Raw genomic sequence first — 22,831 nt, 5'->3', positions numbered from 1 at the left:
TCATGAGGAAAAGGTTGCTGAACAATATTATGCAACAACTGTATTGTCATTCCACACTCATTGAGGGAATGTGTTGTCAATATAGCACATGAAGGCACCAGGGAATTGTCAAAAACAAACAACTCCTCAGAGAAAGGTTATGGTTCCTAGGATTTGACTGTATGATAGAGCACAAAATCAACCAGTGTTGGCTATGTCAGGCAACCACAATGTCAAATCTTCATGATCCTCTCAAGATGCCTGAACTACCTCCAGGACCATGGATTGAAGTTGGCGTTGATTTTGCAGATTTGCCCACAGGAGAGCACCTGCTTGTTGTCACTGATGACTACAGTAGATTCCCAATCGTGGAATTAGTTATGTCAACTTCAACAAAAGCAGTCAGCCCAAGGCTTGACCAGATCTTCGCCTTGTTTGGAATCCCTCAAATGGTAAGAAGTGATAATGGACCCCCATTCAACAGCAAAGAGTTCAGTAAATTTGCAAACTACCTCAGGTTCACTCATCGAAAAATCACACCCCATTGGCCAAGAGCTAATGGAGAAGTTGAGAGATTTATGTGAACCTTGAAAAAGTGATCCGTACAGCTGCAGCAGAGAGCAAGTCATGGAAGCAAGAGCTATATCGCTTTCTTTGTAATTACAGAGCAACTCCTCACTCAACTACTGGAAAACCTCCAACTACACTCATCTTTACACATCCTATGCGCACACATCTTCCTGAGCTACCCCATAGAGCTAATGATCAATATGTACATGAACACGATCAATAACAGAAGGATCAAATGAAGGTAAATGCAAAGCAAAACATAAAATTTAGAGCGACACCATTCAAGGCAGGAGATAAAGTACTTGTGAAAGGTAATGGGCATGTTGGTAAGCAAACAGCTCCTTATGACATTCAACCATTTGTTGTGATCAATACAAAAGGATCAATGATCACTGTTAAGCGTGGTTTGCAAATCATCACACAAAACGTGTCATCTTCAAAGCACTGAAAACACCACTCGTAAGCATTGAATCCGATTCCGACATTGACATCTCAGTTGAAGAACATGAGTCAAATGAGATTACACTTGATGTCAGAAAATATCCTAGTCATGAGAGAAAAAGGCCACCATACTTAAGTGACTAAGTTAACGAAGTGAACTATTTATGTTTAAGTTTATTGTTTACATTTTTGGAAACAAACCATTGAAACATGCTATGTCTCTCATTTGCTAAGAAGGGGAGGGATGTAATGTTTTGAAAATTGCATTGTGAATTTTGTTCACTTGAGGCTGCTATACAGACATGCTAGCAGAGGGGCTGGAAAGTGTAAGTAAAAGAATAAAGAAGAATCGATTTATTTCAATAGCATGCAGTCTCATATCTTTTACTAAATTCGACTGAATCTTACTTCAGTCCTGAGAACACCACAGGGGGAGTTTGAACTGTCATGAATGAGTGGATTGGGTGTGGGCAGGTAGTTACTATAATTGCTTTTTAGATTGTGACTGCAACCTGACTCCAATGCACCCATTTCTGGTTTAACAGTGGCATGATTAGATGCCAGAGAGAAACCTACTTGTCGCAGTCGGGACCTTACTTCAGGCAGGTGGACGGGCACTTATCTCAGCAATTAACGTCCTTATGAGATGTTAATTAGGTCTTTTTAAATAGAATTTCAAAGAGTTTTAAATCTAACATCTCCAGCAAGGATTCCCCAGGGCACATGAATCTCGTTAGTGAAATGTGGGTATTTAAAGTTGTGACTGCTCGATCTGAATAAAAGGTCACTTATTACAACTGATATCTCAGTTCTCTCTGGAAAACATATTGCATAGAGTTTTTGTGTTGCTACAGCTTTTTTTTTAAACTTTGGAGCCTTTCAAATTGACAAGATCAGATGGGAGGCACCTTGGATGTGTCACGCACACTGGAGGTGCGATGACACAGCAATCATGGACTAACTCTGAAGAGTTAGGAAAAAATGGACTTTGTCTTTAAAAAATTAACCTTTATTTTAAAAAGTGAACAATGTTCCAAAATTGCCACCGAAGAAAAAGGTCTTTTGTGTATTCAAACTGCCTGACAAAGACAAAGGACAAATCTTCAAAGCCCGAACGTGTAAATAGAACCCATCCTACACCTATCCTAAAACATTCCAGAATTGAATGTCCTCTTCTGAAACAAAAGAGGTGTGAAGTAGTGACATCCAAGGTCATTGTGCGAGCACCATGGGGAAGAAACCAAAGCATCTCCTAACAGGAGGTGAGAGATAACAGCTTTTCCTTAAAAAAAAAGTGACAGCTAGAGGGAGAGCGAAAGAGAGACTCACCCAGGAGCGAGAAGCAACATCAGAACAGCTTGCATTCCAGCCAAACCAGGAAGCATGTGCCCTGCTGAAAAATATCCGACATCTACCTTATATGACAGTGACAGCTAGAAGTAACCCATTGTGTGCAACAGAACCTTCAAGAGAGAAATCTACACTCATCTCAAGCCTGCATCCAGCTAGACCTTGATTTCCAAGAGAATTCAACAGTTTTATCATAACCTATCCCCCCACTAAAAGCCACCTTCCTTTTTCCCTTTTCTATCTGTTTCTTCTTATGCATGTGTGTGCGAGTGAATGCGTGAGTGGAAGTGGTTGCGACAATTTTGGGATAAGGCGTATTGATCAATAAACAATTGATTTTCTGTTTTTAAAACCTACAAGAAAACCTGTCGCTGTTTGATTTGAGAAATAAGACACCAAGGGGCTAAACTCTAATACAAATACACTTGCTGCGGTCAGGTGAGGAGTTGAACAGTAGGAACCACCCACATCACACCATGTGGCCTTAACAAACTGGGGGCTCAAAGCCAGGATCTGAACCGCCAAACAAGCGAGTGATTTGGAAAACGGCAGGAAAAGTGACCTCTAAAAATTTGAGGAAAAATAAACAGGTTTTTTGTATTCTTCTGTTTTTTCTCTATGGCGCTAGAAACAAAAGAGATAGTCACATTTAATGCGAAGGAGTTTGTAGAGCAGGAAGAGATGTCCCATGTTAAATTAAACAAATTATGTGTTGAAGATTTAAAAAGCTTAGCTAAAAAGGTGGGAATCGCATTCAGACAAAAAGCAAAAAAACCTGAACTAGTGAAAAGTCTATCCAACCACTTTAAACTTACCCCTGAACTAGAATAGGACAGTATGGAACCAGAGACTGAAAAAAAATCATTCTAGCTAGAATCCAGTTGCAGATGAAAAGGGACAAAATACAGTTTTAGTTACAAAAGGGACGTACGGACATACGAATTAGGAGCAGGAGTAGACCACTCGGCCCCTCCAGCCTGGTCCGCCAGTCATTAGGTTCATGGCTGAGCTGATTACTCCACAATTCCACCTACGTTCCACCCCCTTGCTAATCAAGAATCTATCTACCTCTGCCTTAAAAATATTCAAAGACTCTGCTTCCACCACCTTTTGAGGAAGAGAATTCCAATGACTCACAACCCGCTGATAGAAAAAAATTCTCCTCTTCTCTGTCTTAAATGGAAAACCCCTCATTTTTAAACAGTGACCCCTAGTTCTAGATTCTCCCACAAGAGGAAACATCTTTTCCACATCCACCCTGTCAAGTCCCCTCAGGATCTTATAGGTTTCAATCAAGTCGCCTCTTACTCTTTTAAATTCCAGCGGATACAAGCCAAGCCTGTCCAATCTTTCCTCATAAGACAGCCCGCCCATTCCAGGTATTAGTCTAATAAACCTTCTCTGTACTGCCTCCAACGCATTTACATCCTTCTTTGGAGACCAATACTGTACACAGTATTCCAGATGTAGTCTCACCAATGCCTTGTATAGCTGCAACATAACCTCCCTACTTTTGTATTCAGTTCCCCTTGCGATAAATGACAACATTCTGTTAGCTTTCCTAATTACGTGCTGTACCTGCATACTAACCTTTTACAATTCATGCACTAGGACACCCAGATCCCTCTGCATCTCAGAGATCTGCAATCTCTCGCCATTTAGATAATATGCTTCTTTTTTATTCTTCCTACCAAAGTGGACAATTTCACACTTTCCCACATTATACTCCATTTGCCAGGTCTTTGCCCACTCACTTAATCTATCCATATCCCTTTGTAGACCCCTTATGTCCTCTTCACAAGTTACTTTCCTACCTATCTTTTTGTCATCAGCAAATTTAGCAACCATTCCTTCTGTTCCTTCATCTAAGTCATTTATATAAACTGTAAAAAGTTGAGGCCCCAGCACAGATCCCTGTGGCACACCACTCATTACATCTTGCCATCCAGAAAATGACCCATTTATGCCTACTCTCTGTTTCCTGTTAGCTAGCCAATCTGCTATCCATGCCAATATGTTACCCCCTACACCGTGAGCTTTTATTTTCTGCAATAACCTTTGATGCGGCACCTTATCAAATGCCTTCTGGCAAGGAAAGTGAGGAAAGAGAATTTCAGTTGAAATAAGAGGAAATACAATTGCAGAGAGTTGAGTTATAGAGACTGCAAACCTAAAATGTAAATACGACCAGCCAGGAACTGACTGAAGCCAGGGGAGGGACGTAAAACTGAGTGGAAAAGGGGGGGATGCCATTCCTGTTGCCTTCCCGCCTCCGTTGCAATTTTATGAGCAGCAGCAGCAGCGAGATGCAGCCCGCTCGCCCCAGGTCAATCAAAGCCCTTAAGTGGTGTAAGATTATTAGGTCACTAAAAGTTACTAACCAGCATACTAATTGTTAAAATCTTGCTATTATAAACTAACAAATGACTTATTATCATAAACTAACATTTAGCTTTATTAGAACCCTTCTTTGTAGTGTGATGAAGTGGAAAAACTTAGGAAATAGGGCATGGTATAGACAGGATGTCAAGGCAGAGGGATTCTGGGAGATTATATCAAGTTTTAAAATGCTTACTTGCAGCAAAAGTGTGTGATCGTGGGAACAGACAGTGAAAACAGCTTCTGCGTAGATTTGTCTCCTACTGAGATAAGGCATCCTCAAAAAGTAAAACCATTGAGATAATAGCAGTCAACGCAAAGACCCCTTTTTGTGTACTACTTACATAAATCCGAAAGGTTAGCAACCATCAGTGAATGATCCTTGGTTGGTTAAGAAATGCATCCTTTCTTTTGGGCCTCCTTATCTCGAGAGACAATGGATACGCGCCTGGAGGTGGTCAGTGGTTTGTGAAGCAGCGCCTGGAGTGGCTATAAAGGCCAATTCTGGAGTGACAGGCTCTTCCACAGGTGCTGCAGAGAAATTTGTTTGTTGGGGCTGTTGCACAGTTGGCTCTCCCCTTGCGCCTCTGTCTTTTTTCCTGCCAACTACTAAGTCTCTTCGACTCGCCACAATTTAGCCCTGTCTTTATGGCTGCCCGCCAGCTCTGGCGAATGCTGGCAACTGACTCCCACGACTTGTGATCAATGTCACACGATTTCATGTCGCGTTTGCAGACGTCTTTATAACGGAGACATGGACGGCCGGTGGGTCTGATACCAGTGGCGAGCTCGCTGTACAATGTGTCTTTGGGGATCCTGCCATCTTCCATGCGGCTCACATGGCCAAGCCATCTCAAGCGCCGCTGACTCAGTAGTGTGTATAAGCTGGGGATGTTGGCCGCTTCAAGGACTTCTGTGTTGGAGATATAGTCCTGCCACCTGATGCCAAGTATTCTCCGAAGGCAGCGAAGATGGAATGAATTGAGACGTCGCTCTTGGCTGGCATACGTTGTCCAGGCCTCGCTGCCGTAGAGCAAGGTACTGAGGACACAGGCCTGATACACTCGGACTTTTGTGTTCCGTGTCAGTGCGCCATTTTCCCACACTCTCTTGGCCAGTCTGAACATAGCAGTGGAAGCCTTACCCATGCGCTTGTTGATTTCTGCATCTAGAGACAGGTTACTGGTGATAGTTGAGCCTAGGTAGGTGAACTCTTGAACCACTTCCAGAGCGTGGTCGCCAATATTGATGGATGGAGCATTTCTGACATCCTGCCCCATGATGTTCGTTTTCTTGAGGCTGATGGTTAGGCCAAATTCATTGCAGGCAGACGCAAACCTGTCGATGAGACTCTGCAGGCATTCTTCAGTGTGAGATGTTAAAGCAGCATCGTCAGCAAAGAGGAGTTCTCTGATGAGGACTTTCCGTACTTTGGACTTCGCTCTTAGACGGGCAAGGTTGAACAACCTGCCCCCTGATCTTGTGTGGAGGAAAATTCCTTCTTCAGAGGATTTGAACGCATGTGAAAGCAGCAGGGAGAAGAAAATCCCAAAAAGTGTGGGTGCGAGAACACAGCCCTGTTTCACACCACTCAGGATAGGAAAGGGCTCTGATGAGGAGCCACCATGTTGAATTGTGCCTTTCATATTGTCATGGAATGAGGTGATGATACTTAGTAGCTTTGGTGGACATCCGATCTTTTCTAGTAGTCTGAAGAGACCACGTCTGCTGACGAGGTCAAAGGCTTTGGTGAGATCAATGAAAGCAATGTAGAGGGGCATCTGTTGTTCACGGCATTTCTCCTGTATCTGACGAAGGGAGAACAGCATGTCAATAGTCGATCTCTCTGCACGAAAGCCACACTGTGCCTCAGGGTAGACGCGCTCGGCCAGCTTCTGGAGCCTGTTCAGAGCGACTCGAGCAAAGACTTTCCCCACTATGCTGAGCAGGGAGATTCCACGGTAGTTGTTGCAGTCACCGCGGTCACCTTTGTTTTTATAGAGGGTGATGATGTTGGCATCGCGCATGTCCTGGGGTACTGCTCCCTCGTCCCAGCACAGGCATAGCAGTTCATGTAGTGCTGAGAGTATAGCAGGCTTGGCACTCTTGATTATTTCAGGGGTAATGCTGTCCTTCCCAGGGGCTTTTCCTTTAATATAAGACTAATCATTGATTGGAAGAGGGAAGGGTTAACTGGAAAGCTGCCAGGATAAATTGAGTCCTGTCCTTGTTACTGCATGGCAGAGAACAACAGCAACAAAAGACAAGAGAAACTATGAGAGAGAGAGAGAGACAAAAGTTTGAGGACCCAAAGCTGCAAGAGAAAGAGTCATGCACTCTACCATCCAGTCTCTAATATGGGTAGTATCTGTGTTAGACTGTTAATTACTGTCTGAGTTTGTGACTATGGTTTATCTGAGAACTTAACAAACTTGTCCTTACCTTTATCTCAATAAAGTCGATTCACAACAAGCTGTTGTGCTGCCAAGTCTGTTTCCACCTTTGAAGGGGTATAAAACACCCCGATCTTATCAAATCTTACAGTGGCCAACGAACTGCCACAAGGGCCTTCATCCACCGCCGCTGGTAAATTACCGGGGCGGGCAGGCGGCTCAGAACCCCCAGAAGGCGATTCAGTAAAACCTGGCGGCTCCTTGTGCCCTGGGGGGACCCTCCTGATTAGACATCCTGTGCCCCACGGAGGGCTCCCCCACTGCACAAGCCACCCCCACTGTACTACATTCCCCCACCCCTGAACCGACTCCCCTTGTCTCATTGGGGCCTGGCCGATTGTCCCCAGCGAGGCTCCACACACTTATCTTCATTCCAGGGCTGGTGTCCCTCATGCTCTTCTGGGTGGGTGCAGTCCCAGCAGTGGCAACTGTTTCAGGTGGCGTGCTGAGATTGAAAAGCTGCCAGCCCGCTGATAGCGCGGCAGTTCTTGGAGACGGGGTTTCCTGCCTCAGAGGTGCAGAAGTCACACCCGAGGCCTATTAAGGGCCTGGGCCATGTAAAATTATAGTGTGGCTTCCAGGACTGGCAGAGGCAGGCTTGCCACCAACCTTTTGGCCAGTGGGCAGGGCCTCCAGCCCAATGTAAAATTCCAGCCCTTATCCCCAATTCAGAGCAAAACTTTGATGTGCTGAAACGCTCAGGCTAGTGCCAAAATGTAATGAGAAGGAGGTTGAGTAATATTTTATCTCATTTGAGAAAATAGCTACCAGGCTAAAACCATTGAAGATCCTTGGTTGGTTTACAGGGCGAGTTCATGGGTAGTTATGGGAAGAAACTTCCTCTGATTATGAACAAACTAAAACTGCAATTTTAAATGCACATGAACTGGTACCAGAAGCATATAGACAGAACTCTGACACAACCAGAAACCCACACAGACTTACCTTGAATTCAAAAGAATTAAACATATGGCTTTTGATCGCTGGATATGATCTCTCAAGCTAGAAACCTCATATGAAAATTTGTCAGAAGGGATGTTACTGGAAGAGTTTAAAATAGCATCCAAAGTCGCCTAAGAACACACATCGAAGAACAAAGAGTCACAAGAGTAAGGGAAGCAGCTAAAATGGCCAACGAACTATGAATTAATACACAAATCCCGAACTGCAAATAAATTTGGATCTAGTCACTCATACAAGCTAGGGAGAGATAGCTGGGATGCAGAGGAAGCAGAATTGGGCTATAGAGAAAAGGAGAGCAAGGAAGGAAAACCCGACCAGTCTTGTACTTTGAAAAGAAGGAACCCAGGGATAAACCAGTAGGGGTCTGCCCGACATGTTTCCAGTGTGGCAAATCTGGGCATGTCCAGGCCAGTTGTTGGTGTGCTAAAAAACTAGCAGGAGGTGCTGCAGTAAAGTCTGTGTCTGTGGCTTTGAAAGTGATAAGTCTATATTCTATATCATTCAAAAGCAGAGCACATACCAGAACATTTTGCACAAAGTAAAAATGACTCCTTTTGTGTCCCAGGCACCAGACAAGGAGATAACCATTCTCAGGGATGCCAATTGTTTTCAAACCCTACTGGCAGGCAAACTGACAGAAATGCCACCAGATAACAGAACAAATACCATGGTATTAGTAAAAGGGCTAACTGGAAAATGTTTGAAAGTTCCCTTAGTTAAAATTTACCTACAGGGTAAGTTGGTCACTGTGCTAGAGACAGTCAGAATCATTCCGAGCTTACCCATGCAGGGGATAGACTTATTGCTGGGCAATGACTTGGCAGGAAGCACAGTATTGCACCTAGAGGGTCCAGAGCAGTCCACAGAGACTGGAAAAACTGAGGGGAGAACACAAAATTCTGTACAGCTGCAGAGGGCTGGGGAAGTCCCAAAAATCCCATAGGGGGCAATAGAGCCATAAGAATTTTAAAAAGCACAGATAGAGCCAAGAAGACTTAAAGAATTTAAGATAAAAGCTGAAAAATCTGAAAGAAAAGCAATGGAGATAAGGTTAGATGAAAACTTTTTTAAAAGATTTAAATAGGGATGAGGAAAGTTCCCAAACAGGCAAGCCAAGAGTGAAGGAGATGCATCATCTAGTTGAACAGCCACAGGGGAGTGCAGTGGAAGCTGAACAATCACCTGCGAGCAGTGGTGATCCAGAGGACATGGGGCAGATTAGGGAAGCATCTATCTCTGAAGTAAAAGAAAAAGGGAAGATTACATATGCTAAAGTGAACCACATCTGTGAAAATTACACGAAAACTAAAAGTGAGGTCAGCATGGATCTACTCACTGAAGAATCACACAATCAGGTTCTAAAGCCAAAACTAATCAAACCCAACAATTTAGAGTCAAAACTCAGCAAGATCAAGGGGCGGGAAGAAATCCCAGATGCCTCACAGGAGCTAAAAAAAAATGTAATCAGCCAGTATCAGCCTTGAAATAAGAATGATCAATGTGCCAGAATCTGAATGGTTAACGTCATGTATTATTGAAGCAGTAGTTAAGCGATTAAAGCTTGTATAAACAAGGAACCTCACTACAAGCAGTAACAGAAAGTTTCATACTACAATCTTCACCAACAATCACATGGTCCTGGAGATTAACATTACTAAAGTAGTATAAATAGCTGTGAGAGACACTAGAATGCCATTTGGCAACACATAACAAAAGAAATTGAATTTTTTGATGGTACTTCATCCAAAGGAAGGGCGATGAAAAAATGTAAACTTGAACCTCAAATATCTGTTACAAGAATGCCAGCTGTAGCAGTTGTTACATGGAGGAGTGAATGAAATGAATGTGCAGTGGAGTGACCCTAAACGTTCTTAGTGTTTCTGTTTTCCATCTTTTTGAATGCAAAAAAAAACATAAAAATGAAATTCAAGGAATTCAAGAAATTTTGTTTTTCCCCTTTTGGGGGAGGTATCACACACACTGGAAGTGTGATGATACAACAATCATGGACTGACTCTGAATAGTTGGGGAAAAACGGACTTTGTCTTTAAAAAAATGAACCTTTATTTTAAAAAGTGAACCATGATCCAAAATTGCCACCAAAGTAATAGGGGATTAGACTTTTGTATTCAAACTGTCTGACAAAGCCAAAGTACAAATCTTCAAAACTAAAAGGTGTTAATGGAACCTATCCTACACCTATCCTAAAACATTCCTGAATTGAATGTCTTCTTCTGAAACAAAGGAAGTGTGACGTAACCATGTCCTGGGCCATTGTTTGATCACCATGGGAAAGAAACCAGAGTATCTTCTAACAGGAGGTGAGAAATAACAGCTTTCCCTTAATAAAAGGAATAGCTAGAGAGAGAGAGAGAGAGACTCACCCAGGAGCAAGAAGCAACATCAGGACAGCTTGTATTCCAGCCAAGCCAGGAAGCATGTGCCCTGCTGAAAAAATTTGACATCTGCTTTATACAGCAGTGAGAGCTAGAAGTATATTCTAGTATACTTCTAGTATATTCAACAGAACCTTCAATCATGAGAGAAATCTACACTCATCTCAGGCCTGCATCCATCTAGAACTGGAGTTCCAAGAGAATTCAATAGGTTTATCATAACCTTTCCCCCTACTAAAAACCACCTTCCTCCTTCCCATCTCTATCTGTTTCTTCTTGTCTGTGTGTGTGTGTGTGTGTGTGTGTGTGTGTGTGTGTGTGTGTGTGTGTGTGCGCGAGTGAATGTGTGAATGGATGCGGTTGTGACAATTTTGGGATAAGGCATATTGATCAATAAACAATTGATTTTGTGTTTTAAAAAACCTACAAGAAAATCTGTCACTGTCTATTTATTTGAAAAATAAAACACCAAGGGGCTAACCTCTAATATAAATACACTTGCTGTACTCAGGTGTGGAGTTGAACAGTTGGAACCACCCATATCACACCACATGGCCATAACAGATGTGTTTGACAGCACATCAGAAGAGGAAGACCAAGACAATGCTCAGCAGTGACAACATGCTGTGATGGGATCAGCGTGTGCACAGGAGAGGGGTGAACAGAAAAGGGACAGAGGTCTCAGCATGTACTATTCACATAACAGGGTGTACAGACAAAGGCTCAGCTTCCTCGATCTCATAGAAGGGCAGTGCTTCCGCAGGCTGAAGTTGTCACATCAGGTGGTTGCAGAGATCTGTAACCACCTCGAAGACCAGCTGCCTACTGGGCCTGGTAGATACGCATGACCAATGGCTGTGGAGGTCACCATGTCCCTCAATTTTTTTGCCTCCGATTCCTTCCAGAGCCATAGTGGAGACATAGCGAGGGTCTTGCAGTCAGCTACACATAATTGCGTAAGGCAGGTAATGGATGTATTGTTTTCCCGGGCTGGGTGTTATGCAAACTTCTCTTGTGATGACAATAGCCATAATGGGCAGACATTGGCATTCACCTCTCTGGCTGGCTTCTCACAAGTACAAAGTGCCATCAATTGCATACAAATGGCAGCCAACACCACCACAGAAACTAGGAGCTTTCATCGATTGCAAGAGATATTTGTCCATCAATGCACAGCTAGTGTGTAGCCACAGGAAGTGGTTTAAGCAGTTGTGTGTCAGATTCACATGGAGCTGTCATGATGCTTACATACTGCAGCCATCCAATATTCCAGACCTTTTTGCCATTGAAAGCCGATTTAAGGGCTGGCTCGTAGGAAACAATGGATACTCCCTTCAAACTTGGCTCTTGGCATGTTTGAGGAACCCCACCAATGAGGTGCAGGAGCAGTAAAACAAGAGTCACATGCCCACCAGATGCATCATAGTGCAAGATATTGTAATGTGAAAGATGCATTTCAGGTGCCTAGAGAGGTCTGGAGGAGCCCTACAGCACTCGCCAGCCAGGGTGTCCAGAATGATAATGATGTGCTATGTCCTGCACAACACTGTGCAGCAGAGATGAATGCAGGTAGAGGACAAAGGCACTTACCATTTATCTTCAGATGTGAAGAACATTGAAGGGGAGGACGAGAATTATGAAGATGGGGCACCTTTTGTCAAACCAGCTGCAAACATTACCGATCTGGATGTCTGGGATGCCCTGATAAATTGAAGATTCAGCTAGTTGTGATTAACACATGGAAACATTGCAAATTAAATCCTCCAGGCGTCTCTCATCATCAACACCAACTGGCCCTACCCCCCAAAACACTGCCCTCCGTTTGCACTAAACAGTCCTTCAACCATGCATCCACACATTGCTCATCCACCCAATGGGTCCTGCCATATATATTGGCATTTATATGAAAGAAGTGAAAGGACAAGATGACACTCAAGACCCAGTAATTGACAAGACGTGGAAGTGGTGCTAAATAATTCATTTTATGTGTCATTATAAGAAAAGGAAACTTTTAAACATAATATTTTGTCAAACATCCATATGCATAACCTTGGTGAATTACAACAGCATCCTCTTGTCTTTCCTATTACTTCCACATGGTCTACCATGTGTTACCACCGTCACTAAGTTGTCAGATTGCTTGTCTGACATCCAATACTGGATGAGCAGAAATTTCCTCCAACTATATATTGGGAAGACTAATGCCATTGGTTTCAGTCCCCACCATAAATTCGATTTGCCTGTCACTGACTCCATCCTCTCCCTGGCAACTGTCTGAGATTGTATTAGACTGTTCACAACCTTGATGTCATAACTGACCCCAAGATGAGCTTCTGACCACATATCCACACCATCAATAAGATTGTCTATTTCCACCTCCATAGCATCACCTGTCTCCACCACATCTCAGCTCATCTAATGCTGAAACCCTCATCGATGCCTCTATTACTCTTGACTTGACTATTCCAATGCTCTCCTGGTTGGCCTCCTACATTCTACATCTGTAAACTTGAGATTATCCAAAACTCTGCTGCCTGTGTCCTAACTCATATCAAGTTCCATTCACCCATCACCCCTGTGCTCACTGACCTTGGATCTTGGTTAAAAAGAAATGCCTCAATTTTAAAATTATCCTTGTTTTCAAATCCTTCCATGGCTTCAACCCTCCCTAGCTCTGTAATCTTCCGCAGCACTACAACCCTCTGAGGTATCTGTGCTCCTCCTGAGAATCTCCGATTTTAATCAGTCCACCTTTGGCAGCCGTGCCTTCAGTTGCCTGGGCTCTAAGCTCTGGAATTCCCTCCCTAAACCTCTCCACATCTCTTTCTTTCTTTCCTCCTTTAGGACATTCTTTAAAATTGACCTTCTTGACCAAGCTTTTGGTCATCTGCCCTAAAATCTCCTTATGTAGCTTTGTTTGATAATGCTGCTGTGAAGGTGCTGTACAAATACAAGCTGTTATTGTTGTTTTAGCAGAGGTAGAGGCAGGCTGCTCAGATCCCTGTGCCCTGATTGCTGAGATAGATTTGGCCTATGTCCTCTGGGTTTTGGAGCCTCTGAGGACCCTGCCAAAGACTACCCCACGACACCAGTGCAGAGGCAGACTCAGCTATTGGGAGGCAACATGTTGGGTCCTGACTGAGGGAATGGGGGGGCAACAGGTGAGAAGTAGGGCACTTTGAATGGATTGCTACTTCCTTGTCCCCTTTCTCCAAGGCCACCGCCACACCACTCCTACTACTCTGCTGTAGACTAGTTTGGTGAAGATACATGATGCATTGTAAGGTCACAGATAGGTTATCCTTTGTCTTGCTTAAGGCAGCAGACATATTGACATCCAAAATCTGCATGGCCTTGTCATGACCTGCATGAACTCATTTCAGAGCCATGCTTGAAGCTCTATGGAGGGAGCCACTTTCTCCATGGCAGATATTCTCACAATTCCCTGCATCACCAATTCATTAGTGATTGAGTTGGGCAACTTCACCCGCTCCGTTATAATGGAGCGTGTGCATGGTGTGTCTGTCAGTATCTGGCTAGGTTACTAATGCACCTCAAGCATTCTCCTCCTCAATGATACCCATGGGGTTCAGTATGTGTCCAGCTGAGCAGAACGTGGTGAGGATTGCACCCCGAAATGAATTCTCCACAGCTGTCCCTGTCATCAGTGTCTGCTCGTGCTCATTGTGAATTGTGAATTACCGGGTGAAGATGCAACTAACTGTCTTGGTTTAACATGTTTTCTAAAAGATGGCAGCTCCAATAAAGTTACACTACTTAAGTATTATACAAAAGTGTCAATTTATAATAATACATGCTCAAGTTCTAGAATGGGGTTGATATTCTGACTCAGAGGCACGTGCTACCACTGAACCAAACTGACATTTGAAAGAATAGATTTAGGAACTTGTGGTCTAATTTTATAGGCTATGTGGATCACTGCACCTGAAATCCTAAAACACACTCCCAGTGAATGAAATACTTCACCAGGAGCAGAAATTCATTATATCTGTGCTTTTGTCTGCAATCCAAACAAAGCCTTCTTCTATTTCTAACCTTGTACACATCACTGCTTTCACCATTTTTGGAATATGTACATATTAAGTCACTCTACCTTCAAATGGCAACTGATGCATTGGCAAGGTTTCAGAAAACAGTGACAAAGACTGAAGCTCCAAAAATCTGTGGGCCTCTGACACACTGCCACCGGAGGTCAGGCAGGAGTGTAGCAGAACACCCATGAATTAGGCTGCCACCCAGACGTGCTGGATTCTAACCTCCAATACCAAGTATCCAGGGGATCTTGTTTGGGCCAGAATCTCAATTTTCAGAAACTTGTTTTCCTGTGTCATGGGGACATTGCATTCAGGGAGGGGGTTCCCAGAGCAGGGAACGCTGGCCTGGAATGTAATAAGCAGCCATTACACCACATGAAAGTAAACATATTGGTATTTCAGCTGGCAGAAGTGGAGCCCAACTGCCTATCTAGGCCTAGGTTCATCCAGGATGTCCATTTGATCTCCTTTAAGGGGTGTTAGGGAAGAATTTCCAAAGTTTTATACAATTTGATGAGGCAAGGGATATTAATATAGGGAAAGCACTTCTGCATTTTCTGAAACTGAATGGGTTTGGAATTCAGAAATATAAAATGCTGTCTCAAATTTGCATGATTTCCGTGTAGATTCAGGTTCAGAAATGTTGTCCCTTTTCAGAAGATAATGATGCATATTGCACAGTGGAACATAAATACAATGCTATTTTGTAAGCCACATCAAATATTCACACCACAGATTGAAAGGAGTCAAATTTTCTTTTTCTTTTCAATAACCTTTTATTTGATTGGCAATCAGTTCAATGAAGAGGAGAATGTGTCCAAGTTTCCTTGCCGACTAAGGAGTTTGGAATTTAACAGTATCTCCCAGCAATCTAGCAAGTAGGGAATGCGTCAGAGTTAGATAGGGAATGTGTTGCATTTCCTGTTGGTCTAATGAGCAGGGAATGTGTTGCATTTCCTGGTTGTTGAATGAGTAGGGACCATGTTGAGTTTCATAGCAGTTTATTGGTAAAGAATGCATCACATTTCCTGGCAGTCTATTAGGTAGGGAAGGTGTCTAGGTTCCTGGGAGTTTAGTAGGCATGGAATATGTTTGTGTTTCCTGGCAGCCTAGTGGGTAGGAATATTTCCATTTTCTGGCTGTCAAATGGACAGGAAATCTACCTGCTTTTTCTGATAGCCTTCAGAAGAAGTTTCCTCCAACTTACCTAACAGACCAATGAAGAAGGGAATGTGCCCAAGTTTTCTACCAGTATGTTCCTTGCTGGTCAGAAGCACTTGGCATTTCCTTTTATACTGTAGATTTGGGATTCAAGATCAACTTTAGACCATCTAAAAATTGATTAGCCTGAAATTGTCTGGATGTAAATTATAGCATTTTCAGTACCATCTCATGCCCCTGGAAGCAGGTGCCACACACATGACCATGATCAGATTTAAATTGTACATGTTCACTTACCAACTGTTAAACAGCGTGCCTGAATTAGGAAGCTGGAGGGTAAAACTCTTCCTGTTGATAGTTTTAGTGAAAAATGTCAGCGTGAGTACTAAATGGGAAATTTCCACCCACGCTGTCCTTTTCATTAAAATTATGAACGGAAAAAAAATCACCCCCAAGATGAAGTTTCACATAATTGGCATTGGCACATTTACATAGTATAGATATTCAAAACTCAGAGTTATGTAGATAAATGACAGGAACAAAGAGAATGAGAAGTGACATACATAAGAACTTAAGAAGTAAGAGCAGAAGTAGGTCATTTGGCTACTCAAGCCTGCTCTGCCATTCAATAAGATCAAGGTCCAGGTATTTCAATTATTGAAGGTTCCGAATATCGCAGATGTAACCAAGTTATTTATCTTAGACAACGATTGTGGTACTAAAATGCATGAATATAAAATGGGTAAGCCTCAAGCAAGACTAGAGATTAGAAGGAATTCTGCATTTTCACTTAATTATCTTCAGAGGTCAGGGAGAGATTCTGTAGCATTTCCTTCTTTAAAATGTGCCTGTAGTTATTTGCCTCACTCAGGAGACAGATTGGTTCAGGACACTCTATGAAGATTTAAACTGTGTACAGTGTGGTGAAATGAAGGAGTGTGATCAAGTAAGTGACGTTTTTTTAAGCCATATTTCTATTTTGTCAAACTCCAGAACCCCTCCTAATTCATATTGGCATGAAAATACTTGGCAACCATGGCTTAAAGCTATTGCAAAAAACAAGGAAAATATAATGCAGCTCAGCTTAATTTAGTGCAAACGTTCAACTGGTATTGAGCACCGTGTGAGCTGCCAGTCAATCTCAATTATTCATGCAGCAAATAATTGAAGCAAATAACAAAATTACATATATTACATATTGCAGCTAGATAATGCTGCATATTATTAATAATGAATATATAAGTAAGTATATCAGTTGAAATTGTTTAGTTTGTTTGGTGGAACACATTGGTGCCCAGTCAAGTAGCATTAAGGAGTGACAAAACTGGGAGGGAGTGTGATGGGAAGAGTCTCCCATAAGTCTTCCTATTTTACCAGCCCCTGGTTTCAGCTGGGAACTCCTCAAGTGGAGACCATATGTGATCATTGAAAATGAGAAGGCCACTGACTCCACTGTTCTTAAAGACTCCTAGACTGAGGACCATACATCTGCCCACTCTAGCAGCCAAGGAATGATACATGCCAACTCATAAAAGTGAGGGACAGTTTATGGATTTGTGAGAAAATAAATGTAAACAAATGAACATGAAGCAACAAGGACTAAAAGAAAAAATGAACTTCCAAGATAAAAGCACAATATTAATTCAGAGGTGGGTTTTGAGCTAGTGGTGGGAGTGGGGAATTGCATGCATGAAACCTGGCAGCAAAGTTAACAGGCAGAGTGTTTTACCGGCCTCAGACGGTGGGCTGGTAGGCAGGGGCCCGGTAAAATAGCGGGAGCCGCATCTGGACAGCTTCTCGATTAAGTCCTGCCACCAGGGAATTTTCCCAATGGCAGTCTGTGAAGTGGATTTGCATAATTAAAGGCCCTATTAAGATCAGTTTTATGGGGCTGATGGCATCTTGGCAATGGTAGGGCAGCATGTGGGGAGGCTGCCAGCTTCATGGAGGCGACCTCCCTACGGCAGCCCAGGGGGTCATCGGAGCCAAAGGCTCCATGCCCCAAAGAAGGGACCCTGAACAGAGAAGACAGCACCCCCCACGCCCCCCCCAGAGCGCCACTGACCCTTGGCCCCCTGAATTTTTATTTTCAATATATTTACCTGGAGGTGTCCCCAAATCTTATGCCTATTTCAGCAGTGCCCACCTTTCTCAATGGCACTATTGGGGCTTCAGAGTTGGCAGTCCTCTGATTGGACTGGCAGCATCAGGAGCCCGCCCGCTGTCTTTAATTGGATGGCAGGCTCACAGGTGGCCAATTAAGAGGCCACCTGCAATAAAATCACCAAGCCAGTCCCGCTACAGGCAAGTGTGGGCTTGGGACCCACTTTTCACCTTGGCATCAGGGTCCTGCAGCCCACAGTAAAATTCAGCCCAACAAGTTCCATTCTCCAGTTTCAATTTGATTGAGTCATTAAACTTTTCCTTCGGGGTTTTTCATCTCCAAGCTGTGCAGCGAGCTTGATGCAGTCACACAGGATGTGATCTCAAGTCCACCATTTAAAGGACCAATGCAGAAATGGAATTTGGAGCAGCCAGAAGATATTTACAATGGAATCACAAAGAGCAAGTGCAGCAACCATCTTCAATAATGCTTCCTTTGAGTTAAAGCTGGGTGCAGTCAGGAGCAGGAAGGACAATCTTTTCACTGTCAATGGAAGGAGGAAATCTGCTCCTCTCACCAAAGAGCTGTGGTTGGAGGAGGCTGAGGAGGTAAACAGCAGGAGCATTGTGCCCTGATCCTGATGCAGTACAGGAAGCAGTTTAATGACCTAACCAGGTCAGGAAAAGTGAGTACATTTGCTGATTCACCTACATCTTGTGGTGTTAACTCCACTCGTACAACGCACCGCGCCCCCCCCACCCCGCCCCCTGCCATTTACTCTGTCTTGCCAAGTGTACTCTATCGCATTACTCCTCACACCCACTTAAGTCTCAGCACTACTCATCTTTCAATTTCTATGTAATTCCTCACATCCTCATGTATCTATCCCCTGCTTATGAAATGTGATATATTGTCTCATAGTCACCTTCACCAAATGCACTGCACCCATCGGATGCCTCCTGTAGGAGTAGAGAGTGCAAAACCACAAGGGAGACAGAGAGGTCTGGAGTTGGTTCACCACAAATTCTGAAACTGGAAGATGCAGAGGAAGAGGCCATGGAGATGAGTGGAACATTTGTGTCCCTCTCAACCGAAGATGGCTGATGACAGAATGAAAAATATTTCTGACATGCTGACTTTATTTCATCAATAATGAGGGCTCTCCGCTTCTTTCTTGAACACAGGCCCAACCAGTCCCCATCCAACACCACCCTCCTCCGCCTGGCTGAACATTGACCAACTTCTCCTTCAACTCCACTCACTTCCTTCAAGCAAAAGGCATTTCTAAAGTTACCCACATGGGTCCTAGTTATGCCTGTCTTTTTGTGGGATATGTCAAACATTCCTTGTTCCAGTCCTACTCAGGGCCCCACCCCAAACTGTTTTTCCGGTACATAGATGATTGTATCGGTGCTATTTCCTTCTCCCCCCCCCCAGAACTGGAAAACTTTATGAACTTTGTTTCTAATTTCCACCCTTCTCTCACCTTTACATGGTCCATCTCTGACACTTCCCTTCCCTTCCTCGACTTCTCTGTCTCCATCTCTGGGGATAGGCTGTCTACTAATATTCATTATAAGCCCACTGATTCCCACAGCTACCTCGACTACATTTCTTCACACCCTGCCTCCTGTAAGGACTCCATTCCATTCTCCCAGTTTCTCCATCTCTGACGCATCTGCTCTGATGATGCAACCTTCCACGACAGTGCTTCTGATATGTCTTCCTTTTTCCTCAACTAAGGATTCCCCCCCCCACTGTGGTTAACAGGGCCCTCAACCGTGTCCAGCCCATTTCCCGCACCTCTACCCTCAATCCTTCCCCTCCCTCCCAGAACCGCGACAGGGTTCCCCTTGTCCTCACTTTCCACCCCACCAGCCTCCAGATCCAAAGGATCATCCTCCGCCATTTCTGCCATCTCCAGCGTGATGCAACTACCAAATGTATCTTTCCCTCCCCTCCCCATCAGCATCCCAAAGGAATCGTTCCCTCTGCGACACCCTCGACCACTCCTCCATTACCCCCACCACCTCGTTCCCTTCCCGCAGCACCTTCCCCTACAATCGCAGGAGGTGTAATACCTGCCCATTTACCTCCTCTGTTCTCACTATCCAAGGGCCCAAACATTCCTTTCAGGTGAAGCAGTGATTTACTTGTACTTCTTTCAATTTAGTATACTGTATTCGCTGCTCACAATGTGGTCTCCTCTCCATCGGGGAGACCAAGCGCAGATTGGGTGACCGCTTTGCGGAACACCTCCGCTCAGTCCAAAAGCATGACCCCGAGTTTCCGGTTGCTTGCCAATTCAACACTCCCCCCTGCTCTCATGCCCACATCTCTGTCCTGGGATTGCTGTAGTGTTCCAGTGAACATCAACGCAAGCTTGAGGAACAGCAACTCATTTACCGATTAGGCACACTACAGCCTGCCAGACTGAACATTGAGTTCAATAATTTCAGAGCATGATGGGTTCCCCCTTTTTATTTTTAGTTATCTTTTCTTTTTTCTTTGTTTTTTTTGTTTTAATTTGTTTAGTTTCTTTCTACTCTGCTTACCCGCTGTTTCTTTTTCATGTTTGTGCTTGGGGCCAGGTTGTTCAATTTTTTGTCAGTTAACACCCTCTCTGCACTAACGCTTTGTCTTTTAGCACACTATTAACCTACCGTTTGCCTTTGCTCCATGACCTTCTGGTCAGTTATTCTCTGTGACCTTGTCCGATCAACACCTTCTCTTTTGTTATCTCTGTGATCTTGCCCTTTGTTAACTCTTGCCCCACCCTTGCTTTACTTGCTTAAAACCTATTATAGTTCTAATATTTGCCAGTTCTGATGAAGGGTCACTGACCTGAAACGTTAACTCTGCCTCTCTCTCCACAGATGCTGCCACACCTGCTGAGTATTTCCAGCATTTCTTGTTTTTATTTCAGATTTCCAACATCTGCAGTATTTTGCTTTTATTATTATTATGATTTTATTTCATCAATGACTGAACTATGGTGATTGTCAAGATTGCTACTTTGTCATCACTTTTGTCTTCCATGGTCTTCATATGTTGGACATGCATAAGGACAATGCTTCAGATGACCTCATTCCTTCTGAGGGTGCACAGTCACAGGATGTATAGCCATGCACCAGCACAGATACTTGCACTTTGGTGGGTTCACTTGGGCAGTTAGTTCAGTTTTCAGTTGATGATTTACATCTCGCAAGTGGGTACGAGCAGATAATTGTAGCAGGGAAGTCTGTGGACAGTCCATTTCACAGGACACAATCTTTTCCAAGCTCTACTCAGCTGGATGTGGGTACTGAACCTTAGGAGCTATCATTGAGAAGGAGAATGATAGAAGTACAGGATCAACTTTGAGAGGTACTGACAGACGTGTCACACACACTCACCACAATAGCGGAGAGGGTGGAGGGGAACAACTCAAGGAGTACTGGAATGGTGGCATAGGTAATTGCAAGAATATCTGCCATGGAGAAAGTGCCCGCTTCCATGAAGCTTCAAACACAGCTCTAAATGAGTCCATGGAGGCCACAATCATAGCTGTGCAGACTTTGGATGCCAACATGCTAACTGCCCTAAACTGGATGACAGATACCATGTCTGTGATTTTACAATGTGTCATTGACCTTCAGCAATGTGTGGTACGAGAGGCGCTTTCCCTGGAGAGAGATGATGATGAAAGTGGACACAGAAGTGGGAACACCACTCAAAGTGCTCCCACTTCTCACCTGTTGCCCTCGACCAGCCAGTACCCACAGTGGCGCAGTGGTTAGCACCGCAGCCTCACAGCTCCAGGGACCTGGGTTCGATTCCGGGTACTGCCTGTGTGGAGTTTGCAAGTTCTCCCTGTGTCTGCGTGGGTTTTCTCCGGGTGCTCCGGTTTCCTCCCACAAGCCAAAAGACTTGCAGGTTGATAGGTAAATTGGCCATTATAAATTGTCACTAGTATAGGTAGGTGGTAGGGAAATATAGGGACAGGTGGGGATGTTTGGTAGGAATATGGGATTAGTGTAGGATTAGTATAAATGGGTGGTTGATGTTCGGCACAGACTCGGTGGGCCGAAGGGCCTGTTTCAGTGCTGTATCTCTAATCTAATCTAATCTAATGCTGCCTCGCCTCCCGATGGCCGAGGCTGTCCCTGTGCAGGTGCAGGTGGACCAGTCTTTGGCAAGGCCCTTAGGGGCACCAAAACCCAGGAGGTTGCATGTCAAAAATATCTTGATAATCAGGGCAGGGATCTGATCTGCACCTCTCTACCTTTGCTAAAGCCACAGGGCATGCACCACATAGAAGCAGTCAGAAGCATACGTTCAAACAATTGTAATTCACCAAAGGTATAAGCAGGGGTGTTTGCCACAATGCCACAAAGTTATGCTATTAAGTTTCCTTTTTTACAATGACAAATAAATTGTATTCATGTCTTGCCCATTATTGCATCCCGTGTGCCAACTTGCCCTTTCACTTGCTTCATAATGAATGTTAATAGATGACGGGACCCATTGGGTGGATGAGCAATGGATGGATGTGAGGTTCAAATTTGTGCAAAGGTTGGGGGGGGGGGGTTAGTGGTGCTGCATTTCTTGTTATTTTTCTACTTGGGATAACTAACTGAACCTGAGAGCTATGAGGGCATCCCTAGCAGCCCAGGCAGCAATGCGGTGGCTTGTTTGGCGATGAGTGCCCCATCTTCATATTTCTCCTCCTCCTCCTCCTCTACAGTGCTCTCCTCATCTGAAGTGCCTTGGTCCACCTCCACCTGTAATCCGCTCTGCAGCACAATGTTGTGCCAGACGCAGCACACCTCTATTATTCTGGGCACCCTCACTGGGGAGTACTAAACGGAACCTATCTAGGCACCTGAAGCACATCTTCAATATTCCAATGGCTTGCCCGATGGCACATCTGATGGTCATGTGGCTCTCATTGTAGTGCTTCTGTGCCTTATTGGTGGGGTTCCTCACAGGTGTCAAGAG

This window comes from Heterodontus francisci, chromosome 6, assembly GCF_036365525.1.
Source record: "Heterodontus francisci isolate sHetFra1 chromosome 6, sHetFra1.hap1, whole genome shotgun sequence".
NCBI lineage: Eukaryota > Metazoa > Chordata > Chondrichthyes > Heterodontiformes > Heterodontidae > Heterodontus > Heterodontus francisci.
This window is presented reverse-complemented; position numbering follows the sequence as displayed.